Source organism: Equus caballus, chromosome 14 (genome assembly GCF_041296265.1).
Source record: "Equus caballus isolate H_3958 breed thoroughbred chromosome 14, TB-T2T, whole genome shotgun sequence".
Taxonomy (NCBI): domain Eukaryota; kingdom Metazoa; phylum Chordata; class Mammalia; order Perissodactyla; family Equidae; genus Equus; species Equus caballus.
In genome coordinates, this window is record NC_091697.1 from 13,886,782 (window position 1) to 13,898,391 (window position 11,610).

At 46.7% G+C, this 11,610-nt stretch overlaps 1 protein-coding gene across 49 annotated transcripts in view; it reads right to left on the minus strand.

Moving 5' to 3' along the window:
- The window catches only part of LOC138917406 (olfactory receptor 2AE1-like), a 407,962-nt gene that overhangs the window by 100,408 nt on the left and 295,944 nt on the right, over positions 1-11,610 (minus strand). For 48 of the 49 annotated variants that reach the window (XR_011425363.1, XM_070233603.1, XM_070233642.1 and 45 more), the window contains exons 7-11: positions 11,282-11,487; positions 9,178-9,247; positions 8,962-9,081; positions 7,127-7,332; positions 2,172-2,444 (exon numbers count right to left, since the gene is read on the minus strand). The gene's annotated coding sequence lies outside the window, so the exon portion shown is untranslated. The remainder of the gene's footprint in view (positions 1-2,171; positions 2,445-7,126; positions 7,333-8,961; positions 9,082-9,177; positions 9,248-11,281; positions 11,488-11,610) is intronic. The other variant, XM_070233645.1, reaches the window with a different exon arrangement.

Below are 11,610 nucleotides of genomic sequence, written 5' to 3' on the forward strand. Positions count from 1 at the left end.
TCATGGCAGCCATCGGGAAGATCCTAGAGGAGAAACCGGCATGGAGATACGAACCTGAGGCTGCAGAGTTAAGTCAGCAGAAGGGGGAACTGCAGGCCCAGGTAGAGCCTGACGAGGGACATCCCTCCAACTACGGGGCTCTCTCTGACCCACAGCCAGGGGAATGGGCAAGGACCACATCCTGCAGCCAAGATGCTGTCCCTCCTGACAAGAGTTTTCGTACAAGGGTTAGACAGAAAAGAGACAGGATCAGACAGCCCTGGAAAGTTGTGGCCTTCAAGGACCAGCATTTATGCCAGAGTCAACCCCCTTCCCCACCCTAAAGGGAGTCTGTGCCCCATCCAAGACCCACCTGCATGCATGATGTATGCCACGTCCCTCCGGCCACCCTCACCTCTAATGAAAGCACTGTGTTCAGAGATCTGACTCTTCTATTCAAACAGGAAATGCTTCTCCAACACTTCCAGGGAGGAAAAATGTCCCCAAAGAAATCATTCAGTCCTTGTTGAGAAAGCATTGCCATTTTCACGAGAACACATCCTCTGATGAGAACCATGGTTAGCACAACCAAGAATACTGATCGTCCTCAATAAATGTTTCTGCTAGGAGAGAGTAGTGTTCTCTGTGTGGTGCTTTGGGGGAGTGGGTTTGGGGTTCCCAGCGCTTATGCTCAGGGAAAGGAAGGAGGGAAGTCAGCTCTGACTGATTTCCTCATTTGGTTTCTGCAAGATGACCAGTCCCTTGTAGGGGGCCTGACAGTGGCTTTCTCAGTCTTATCTTGGGTCCTGTATTTGACCTTACTCAGATGTCCTGTACTTAAAACACTTTACTTTTTCATAAAAAGTACAAAAAGTTTACTCTAAAAACTTCCGGGCCTTCTCAAAATGAGAAGAACCCTTCAAGTCCAGAACTTGGCTCAACTTGTCTTTCCATCTGCTCCCTCACTATCCTGAACTATACACAGCTGCAGGGTGGGATGCGTTCCTCTGGAAGGATACAGCCAGAATTTCCCCTTGTTGCCTCAGAAAGTTTTGGAATTGGAAGTGTGGGGGTGTTTAGGCCCTGAGGTGAGTGGCAGGGGGAAATGTTGCTCTTGGATCTCTTGGTGAGGAATGAATGTCACCTGCTCCTAAGAGCCTTTCTCTCCCTCAGGAGGTCTGGGTGGTGGGCCGCGTCCCCACGCCTCAGCTGACCCTAACGAAAATGGGGGGCAGTTCACCCTTCCCCTTCCTCTACCCTTCCTGGAGCAGACGGGAGGAGAGACCTTGCAGCTCTGAAAAGGACCAGAGATATGAATCTTTTCCTGAAAACGGTAACTTACCTTCATTTAGAAAAAGTTGCTGATTCCTGAGTATCTCACAGGTGAGCAGTCAGTGCAGGTGTGCGTATGGGTGGGTTTTGCGATTGTGGACACTGGAGTGGCCAGGGCAGGGTCCAGGAACTGGGTGGGTCCCACCGAAGAATCTGTTATATGTGGGGTGGTAATCTGTCTGGAAGGCACATTCTGAGCTCAACAATGAGGTCTCCCTGCATGTGAGGACACCTCAAGGAAAGGGCAGAGACGCTCCCGAGGGAAACTTCCTCAGGATGCCCAGCTTGGTAGAATTATTGCAAGACCAAGAGATCACCTGGCTATCATTTGTAGGAATGGTCGTCAGGCAGCCACCCAGAATTTGGGGCAAAAGGAGACAACAAGTAGGGAAAAAGGAATGGTGGAGTGAGTGGAAAAGGAAAGAAAAAATGAGGAGGGGAAGAATGACCTTATCATCACACCTCATGATCCCTGAGGGTCACTTCGAGCTCAAAATGTCCCTTCCAGACAGATTAACACCCCACATCCTGGCCATCCACTCCACCCAGCATTACCTTACCTAGGCCTCACCTCCTGGAGACTAATCAGGGCTGGGGGGAGCACAATGATACCACTGCAGCTAAGAGAACTTGGGATAGTCTTCGAGATTGAAGACAGTGTCTCCAGGAATGTTGTCAAGGAGGTTGTCCTCTCATTTGGTGCCTGCCTTCCCAGCCATGCTACATCTTACACCAAGGTTACAGTAATTTAGGGGTGTGTTAGTTACTATATAACAAATACCCCAAAAGTTAGTGGCTTAAAAAACCAAGTATTTATTAATTCATAGTTTCTGTTGGTGAGGGATCTAGGCAAGGCCTACCTGGGTTCTCTGCTCCAAGGTCTCTCACAAGGCTGCAATTAAGGTGGCAGCTGGGGCTGGGGTCTCAGCTGAAGGCTTGACTGGGGAAGTACACACTTCTTTGCTCACTTCTATAGCTGCTGGCTGGATGCAGTTCCTCAAGGCCTGTTGGACTGAGAGCCTCAATTCCTGGATGGCCGTTGGCTGGAGTTGGCCGGAGGCAACCTTCAGTTCCTTGTCATGTAGGCCTCTCCAACATGGCAGCTTGCTTCATCAAAGCCAGGAGAGAGTCTGCTAGCAAGACAGAAGTCACAATCTTGTAAACTAACGAGGGAAATGATATCCCATCACCTTTCCCTTATTCTATTAGTCAGAAGCAAATCACGAGGTCCAGCTTACACTCAAGGGGAGCAGTTTATACAAGGGTGTGACTAGCAAAAGAAGGGATCTTTGAAACCTTCTTAGAACTCTTCCTAACACAAGGGTTTCTTCTTGGACATCCCACTGAGTTCACTGAAGCAAAAGTGACCAAAGGGACCAAGTGGATCCTTGTGCTCATCCATATCCACGTCATCAAAGGTAAAGCTGTTTAATGGCTAAGCGGAGAAACGTCTGGTAAGAAAAACATCAAAGAGATTGAAGCATCCAAAGAAGCAGGGAAAGGTGGCATGGAGGTAAAGGCGGTGTGGGGTCATCATGAACGGTAAAGTGAAAGGAGCCCTTAGAACCACCTGCCTCACCACTGCCAGTATTCAGACTTAGAGGGGAGGAAAAATTAGGAGCAAGACGGCTCATCCTCGCTCCGCCACCAAATCTCCACTCTGCTCTAGCTCCCCGACTATAGCCCTAAAGAAGCAACCTTCAGTTCCCATAGAGATAGCCAGGCTTATCGAGGAAGCAAACCCTACAGCTTGCAAGGTTTAACTTCTGCTCTTATTGATATATTTAATATAGCACATCCATCATTTCAAATTTGCTTCTCACAGCTTGAACATCAGAGAGAATGAATCACACAATCGATGGCAAAGCCAGTACTAGGGAATTCAGCATGTAGCTCCCATTCTGGGATGTTTTCCATGAACCCATTGCCAAAGAGCTTCTAACCAAGGGAGAGGTGGTGGCTCAAAAGGGCTGACTTACTGGCTGGGGTCACAAGACAAGTCATACCTGGTGCCCAGATATTTGCTTCTATTCAGAGAAACACTGGATGAGGCAACGAGACAGAATTTGCACACTCAGCACATCTAGGCAGTGAACTGTCCAAATGAGGTGACAGTACCACCCAGGAGTGATCCCACACTCTTGTTCTGCTTCTAGTACTGTTTTCCTTTCTCCCAGATTCCAGTTCCTATGGGAAAGCAGGACTCTTACCAAAAGAAGGAAAACGTATTAGCTGAACAGTGACTGGAGAGATGAGGAGGAATTTCTCTAGATTTCATGGGCTTGCTGCTTATACCCAGAGATCAGTGCTGTGCAGCTTGGGGGGCGTGGGGGGTGGGGGTGGGGGTCTCATTTACATGGTACTCTGTGGCACCTGAAGAATTTTCAGTGACATAGAATGTGATGGGAATGGGTTACCTGAATTTTTATACCCTCAAGCCCACACTCCAAACCTAATGTCAGGGCGAATAAAATGCATGAATTGACTGGTACCTTGATGTGGCTTGGGTATGGGAACCCCAGATCTCAGCTTCAGGCACTGTGAATTTCTCTGGTACCAGGTGCTGCCTAAGGGAATCAGCTTTCTTGAGGCAGCCTTCACATGGATTAACACTCAGAACTGTGCCGTAATCTGCAGCCACAATGAAGGGGCCCAGGCTATGAGAAGGGGCTCTTCTCTCTCTTTTTTTTTTTTTAAAAGATTGGCACCTGAGCTAACAACTGTTACCAATCTTCTCCTTCTTTTTTTCTCCACAAATCCCCTCAGTACATAGTTGTATATTTCAGTTGTGGGTCCCTCTAGTTGTGGCATGTGGGACGCCGCCTCAATGTGGCCTGAGGAGCAGTGCCACGTCCACACCCAGGATCCGAACCAGTGAAACCCTGGGCCGCCAATGCGGAGCGTGTGAACTTAACCACTTGGCCACGGGGCTGGCCCCGGGGCTCCTCTTGAGGCCTTTCCTCTGGAACTTCCATTGGCCCTGGATCAGAGCCTAATTTAGGCTATTTTCCTGGGGTCACAAGGACACGTTTGGTCTTCCTTAGGGAGGCCAAGTGGAAGCTCAGAGATTTGTGGAGGCTGCCTCCCTATCTCTCCCAGGAGACTCGGGGTCTGTTCCTTCCTTCTATGGGGGCCAGGAGGTAGAGAAGGAACTGAGTATTATGCAAGTTTAGCAATGCTTCACTGTGGGAGGGGGTTGGGCTGACAAGAGTAGGTAATTTTCCTTTGCAGGGATTCTTGCCCAGCTTGAGGCAACCTTCATTTGAAGCAGGATAATGCTGTTTCTACCCTCCACCTGAGGGGATTCCAGAAGGAATAAAAGTTACCTTTCCTCATTTGTCTTACAGGAAGTTCTGGGCTTCTGGGTTCAGGAGTTATTAATGGCTTTCATGTTTCCTGAACCCAAGCAGAAGTTGTGAGACACCTGTTGTGCAGTCCTGTCCAGACCCTCATGTGGGAGGAGACTTTAGCTGGCTGCTCCAAGGAGAGAGGAGATAGGGGTTGACACAAGTGCTGGGGTGAGCGAAGGAGAGTTGCCTAAAGGTAGCAGTGGCTCCAGAGACGAGTCCCTTAGGTGGACGGGTTCTGTGTGGAAGTCCTCTAGGAGACAGCACAATGTTTTAAGGGATGAAGTGATGATGCTGAGATGACTAATCATCAAGCCCCATCATCTTGAGAGCTGTCGCAAGACACGGCATTGCTCACACTTAGCACAGAGGCTGTGCAGCCACTGGCCTTTCAATGGGCCTGAAGGGCTTGGGCAATGAAAGTCCCAGGGGCAACCAAGATGGACTCAAGATCACAGGCTCTTACCTACATATTTGATGGTGAATACTTAACTAAATAGGCAAAAAGCTCCCATTAATGACTACTATTGTATATCTTCCTACCCTTTAAAATGGGGTCTTTGAGCCAGATTTAATTTAATTTAGAAAAATTAAGTACTGCTTATTGTACTTCAATGTTGTGAAACAAATTTATGCTTTTTATGTATATTATCCCATTTAAACTTTACAATGCTTTGAAGTAGGTTTCTTTACCCTCTTTTATAGAAGGGCACGACCTGAAGGACAGAGAAGGTAATATATATTCAGAGTGCTAGCACAGAAGAGGGAGCCAGGGATGGAGAGCCCCCTTAGGCTGTGAGGGATTCTTTGGATGTAAATGATGGCAAGCGCAATTCAACTGACTTTAAAAACAGGATCTGTTGACTCAGGCACCTGAAAAAGCTCTGGGAGTAAGGCTGCCCTCACGCAGGAGGATTCATATTGGGGCTCAGCTGATGTCATCAAGTTTCAGTTTCTATCCATTTCTCTGCTCTAGATTCTGGACTGGCTACCTTGTAAGTCTGTCTGGCAAGTTCGTAGCTACATCTTCCAAACTAAAAGCGCAGCTAAAAATGGGTTGTTTCTCCCACTAGTCCCTTCAAAAGTCCCACTGTGCCTTATTGTTTCCTGTTGGGTCACATGCCCATCCCTGACCAATCACTGTTGCCAAAAGCATGGACCAATCTTTTTGGCCAAGCCTGACTTCAATGCCCTCCTTTAAAGTAAGAGCGTTAGTGATAAACAGCTCCACTTCACATGGACTGAAACTGACAACGGGGTTAGATCCCCAGAGGGCAAAAGAAGGACTATTTTTAGAAGGTGAGTGAATGCTGACTGTCAAAATAAAAACAAAAACAAAACGGATGTCTACTTCAACCCTCTCTCTCACCACCCCATTTCTGCCTTCTTGTCCAGAGTCATGCCATGGACTGAAGGTTAGAGTTAGAGGAAATGCCAATTCTGTGGACAGGAAAGGAACTCAAAGGGGAAGGAATCAATCAGAGGCCCCAACATCCATGCAGATAGACCATCCAATGATCTGATCTCTCACTGTCTGCTCCTTCTCATCTTAGAGTCCTTTACCTTCATTCCAGTTCAGTTATGGCCATATCCTAGAACTTATCACCAGCAACACTTGTGTGTTCTGAAAAAATACAGTCTGACATTCCTCCCTTTATCCTCTCAGCTTCTGCCCTCAGCATGCTAATGCCTCAACCTATTCAGGAACTACAAGCCACTCCGTACTTTCCCCTGCTTACCTGACAACCTTTGTCTTCATTTCCTCCCTCTCCAAGGAAAACTTCATGGGGCATCACTTAATCCTAAACCTAAATATACTGCTCTGCTCTAAACAGCCTACCCCCTTCTTTCATTCGTCCTGTCTAGCAAAATCCAACTCTGCCTGTTTTAGAACTGCCTTCAAATAAGGGCCTGCTTCCTCTTGGATAAAATCACACAAGTGTGTTTGTGCCCCATAAACTTCTGTTCTACATCTGTTGCTCAGCTCCACCACTGCCTCAGAATCCAGTCATTCCTCCTGTGTTACCATGTGCCAGACGCTCTTCCAAGCACTTGGGACACCCAGTGGAGGCAACAAACAGAGGCCCTGTCTCGGGGGAGCTTCTGTGATTGTTTTCTCAGTCAACTCGCTTGCCTAAGTTCTCAAAACAATTCCACTTTCCTACACCTTGTCCACACTCCTCGCTCATTGATCATATGTGCTGGACCACCAGAGGGAAACAGAGAAGTCATCAGATGGGAACTTTTCTTCATAAAAACTTCAAAACAAAACAAAACCAAAACCAAAATGAGATCCTCCATCTCTTCTTTCCTCCTTCCTTCCCACCATACTGAAAGGTTTCCCTCAATGCTTTCCTTAATCCTCCCAACCTGGGATCTGCCCACCCTTTCCAAGTCACAACACTTTCACATGTGTGGACTATCTGCCTTAATTATCTACTTTTCCAGAGGACCAAGACTACATTTACCTCATCACAGCTGGAAACACCAAGCAGAGCTCAGAATCCTCTGGAGGAATACATTGGCAATGGGAGGGATCTATGGGGAGGTCCTGCCCAGCATGCTCTGGGGAGGGGCCACGTCCGGGGGCAGGGCCTGAGAGACTCTGAGAGCCTGTTTGGCTTCTTGAGGGCGACGGCACTAGCAACACGGCCAGACATCTCACCTCAGGCTTCTGGAAGATATGAGTTGAGATTTAATTCAAAGACAGGTTCTGAGGAAGGTTTCTGGATGCCTGAGTGACCTTCCCCACTGCCCAGCCTGAAGGATCCTTTCCTCCATCTGCCATTTCCATTACGGTGGGCAGGCCCTCACAGCCCCTGGGCCCCCAAACTCTCACTCCAGGCCCAGCCTGAGAAGGCGCTCAGAGGCCTGGGGGCGGGCTGTGCCTGCCCAACACCACCCCCTTTGACGATGGCACTCTTAGGAACTCCACCAAGGTGAGAATAGTAATAAATAGAGTAACAATATTGACAACTGTTAAGGCTTCACCTTACACTGGCTGCCTGGCCTTGCACAAGTAGCCTGAGTCTCAGATCTCATCTATTATGTGCAGATACTGATGTGTACTCATAGGGTTGGTCCTCGGAACTGGAATGAATGAGTAAAGAGTTTTGAACAGTCTTTACCTAACACTAGAAGTTTAATATGTGCTACCCCATTATTATCACTCATTTAAAATGCTAGGCCTCCTCTTTATTATTTTAGAAGTATCAATTTACCACTCATTCATTCTTCCTTCCTTCAGAATGAATTTATTTAGTACCTAACATGTGCCAGACACTATGCCAGGGTCTAGAATACAATGGTAAGCAAAAAGGTAGAGTCTCTGCCTTCATGGATCTTACAGTCTAGAGGGGAGATCAGGCAGAAATTAATCATACGAGATTGTGTAAATGTCCCATGTTACATTCTATGAAGGGTTCATGAGCTGGTTGTCGGTGCCAAGGGAGTTTAAAACATGGGGATTTGGCCTAACCAAGGAGAAGAGGGTCTTCCTCACCCACCCCTCAGGAGCTGATAAGGCTTAAGAGGTAAAAGGTGAGTAGGAGACAACTTGGCAAAGCAGGGAGGGAGAAGTGTTCCAGGCAGAGGAATCTGGGTGATGAGAGCAGGGAGAGTGAGGAGGGAGGAACGTGATGCAGCAAGAAGAGGGAAAAGCGTGGGAGGCACCGATTAAGCAGAGTTCTCTGGGCCAAATGAACTAGTTAAGTCTTTGGAGCAATGGGGAGCCAGGGGAAATTTTTAAGTTAGGATTTCTTTATATGTGTAGGGTATTCAGATTTTAGTTGTATTATTTGAGTTTCCAAAAGATTACTGTGAATTAATGAATTACAGTGATTTAATGTGAAGAATGCTTTGGATGGGGTAAACAGGATGTGAGAGACCAGTGAGAAGGCCACTGCAGTAATCTACGAGAGAAATGATGTCAGCATGGACCACAATGGTGGTGACCAAAGTGGAGTAACGTGGACGGATGTGAGTGGCATGACTTCATTAATTCTAATAAGACGGAACATTTTTCCTTTTGTTTCGCTCCAGTGCCCAAGAGGTACAGGTTGGTGCAAGATGTGGGGTCTTTTATAGAGTTGGACAAGTCAGCAGACACGAAACATTTGAAAAGGCTGCTTGAACTGCTGACTAGCCAAAATCAAAGAGGAAGTTGACCTTCAACCCTTTGTTTTATTCCAGCTGCAGAAGTCATTTTCAGTTACTCTCTGACTCAAGTAAACACCACTCCCTGTCACCTTATCCCTTTGAGGGTTGGTTCACTTCTACATTTTCACTGGGACATGATTCTCACCGACAGTAGAAAGTTCGGCACCCAGACCTGCAGATGTGAAGACACTTGCTCCTCTCTCGAACTATTAGTACTTCTGGGAAACACGTCCCAGTGCCAAACTGTCCTGGTCCTGAAATGACCCTGTTATTTGGGGAGGTAGTAAAGGAAATTACATGTGTTAAACCCCGAGCGGCACTCTCTTTGGACATCGAAAGGTGTAAATGATAAAATACTTACTAGACTTAAAGACCAGGGAGTAAACGGGGGGCCGGATGCTGCCCAGACTCTGTGTGTCAGCAAAACATATCTGAGCTCAGCGAAGTAATCCAGGACCAAGTGTTTTCCTCAGTGGAATAATCAGACAACAGAGGTGGGCAATTTAGAAAAGATAACTTCTTCTGTCCCTGCTTTAGAATTTCTATTACAAACAAAACCCAAGCCTTAGCAAGATTTAAGAGCATGGGACAAAGACGGCTAGATGTTGAACTGCTGGGAGTGGAGCCCACGTTTTATTTATCTTTGTATCCAAGCACATCCGCAGTGCTTGCCACAAGGCAGATACTCAGTGAATGTTGGGTGGATCAAGGATTCCTCTGTCTTTTCATGGGGTATTTATATGGTATGGGAATTCAGTCATTTTTTGCCCCACTAGGTAGAGATGGATGCTTTCTGTTCTCCATGTTTACTTTGAACACCATTTAGCTACAGGGATGTTCTAAAATGAAATAATAAGGAAACCAGCTTTAATACGATTTTATATATACAGACAGATACACTTTCTGACCACGTGCAGATATGAATGCTCTCCCTGGAAGATGCTTTTGTAACCTAAATTGCACTAGAATGAGGTTAGAGATGGGGAAGAAAGGGAAAGTAAGGCAAAACTCACAGCTTAATTTCTAGACAGGATTGCTGCTTTAAAAATGAATTTCAGGTGCTTCTTGGCATACTTGGCCCAAGCACTGGAGATTTAACAGTGATTTGTGATTTGGTGTGACCCAGAACATGGCCCAATGGTCCTCTATCCTTTGAAGCCGTCAGTCTGTTTTCTTGATTGCTGTTCTGGACTTTCTCACCGTCACTAACCATCAGGGCCCCATTCCTTCTGCTCTGTCCTAGTGGAACAGTCCCTTGACCTTCCTTCTCCCACTACTCTAGTCTCGACTTCTCCTTGTTGCCAGATTACTCTATTATTGCTTCTCAAATTGTGGTTCCCAGACCAGCAGCATTAGCATTGCCTGGGAACTTATTAGAAATGCAGATTCTCGGGCCTCACTCTGGACCTACTCAAGAAGAAACTTTGATGTGGGGCCCAGCAATTTTAACAAGCAAGGTAATCTCCAAGGTGAGAACCACTGCTGTACGTAAAGCTCAGTTCTGAGCATATCACCCCTTTGCCCAATACCCTTTATTGCTTTCCTGCCGAAAACCACATGAGAGTGTGTGTGTGTGTGTGTGTGTGTGTGTGTCTCTGTGCGCGCCCTTCTATCCAAGGCCTTCTGCAATCAAGCACCAGCTCAGGTGTCCCCACGCAGGGAGGTGTGTTCCACAGTCATCCTAATGGGTCACCTGCTCTTCCCTCTGCTCTCCTGCCGCCTCTCTCTGTTAATGTTGGGTCCTCTGCTATAAATACCCACCTCCTCCCTCTCCTTGGAGAAACCTTACTCATTCTTTAAGGCTCACTTAAAAATTAATATTTATCTAAGGAATCCATACCTGTGCCTTTAAAACCAAATAGTACTGAAGGCTTTATAAAGAACCACGGCAGGCCCTCCCCCACCTCACAACCCCAATCCTTCCTATCCCCCCAGTTCCATTCCCCATGGAAACCACTTGAGCCGTTTCTATCACAGTTGTTCTGGTGTTTACCTCTATTTATATAACTAATACGCAAATACTTGTATTTAAAAGTAATTTTAAAATATTAGACACTAACTTCTTGCCGTGGTAGATAAAATTTGAGTAAGTAAAATTGCAGGTGGATGAAATTTGGTCGACACCCCATTCCCCTCTTCACTCTTCTCAATCTTTCCTCACTTAAATCTTTATTCATGCAAAGTTCATCTTGGCATGGAAGGTGACTCCTTTCCTGGAACGTGTTCAGAGACTGCTCCTCCCCTGCTCCCACAGAGCTGTGTATCTCTCTTAGTGCACTGTCCCCCTTGCCCTTCCACGTTTGTATGTATGTGTCTCCCATTCCCACCAGCTTGTAAGAGCCAGAAAAGTCTAATCCGTCTTTTACTTTCCCAGAATCCTCCCAGGGCAAAGCACAGGGCCTGGGATATAGCACACACTGAGCAAACGTGGCCAATTTAACCGTAAAGTAAAATATCTGCCTGACCTTTGAAGCTTGCTGGTGTGACAGCAGTACTTGGAATGAGTCTTCCCGTTCCAATGTGGTTTTCCAACATTATTGTGGGAAATAGTAAACTGGAGTCAGGAGACTTGAGCCACACCACCTTCTTGGTGACTTCTTTTAAGACCTTGGGGAAGGCACTTAATGGTTTTGCTTCCGTTTTTTCTTCTATAAAGTGGCAACAATAATATCTATGGACAGAGTTGTAGGGAGGACCAAATACAACAGCACAGGTTATCAGGTATAAGGCGTTACATTGATTCCTTATGTTTAAAACAAAAAGGCAAACCATTTTCTGGTAGCACATAGGGCTA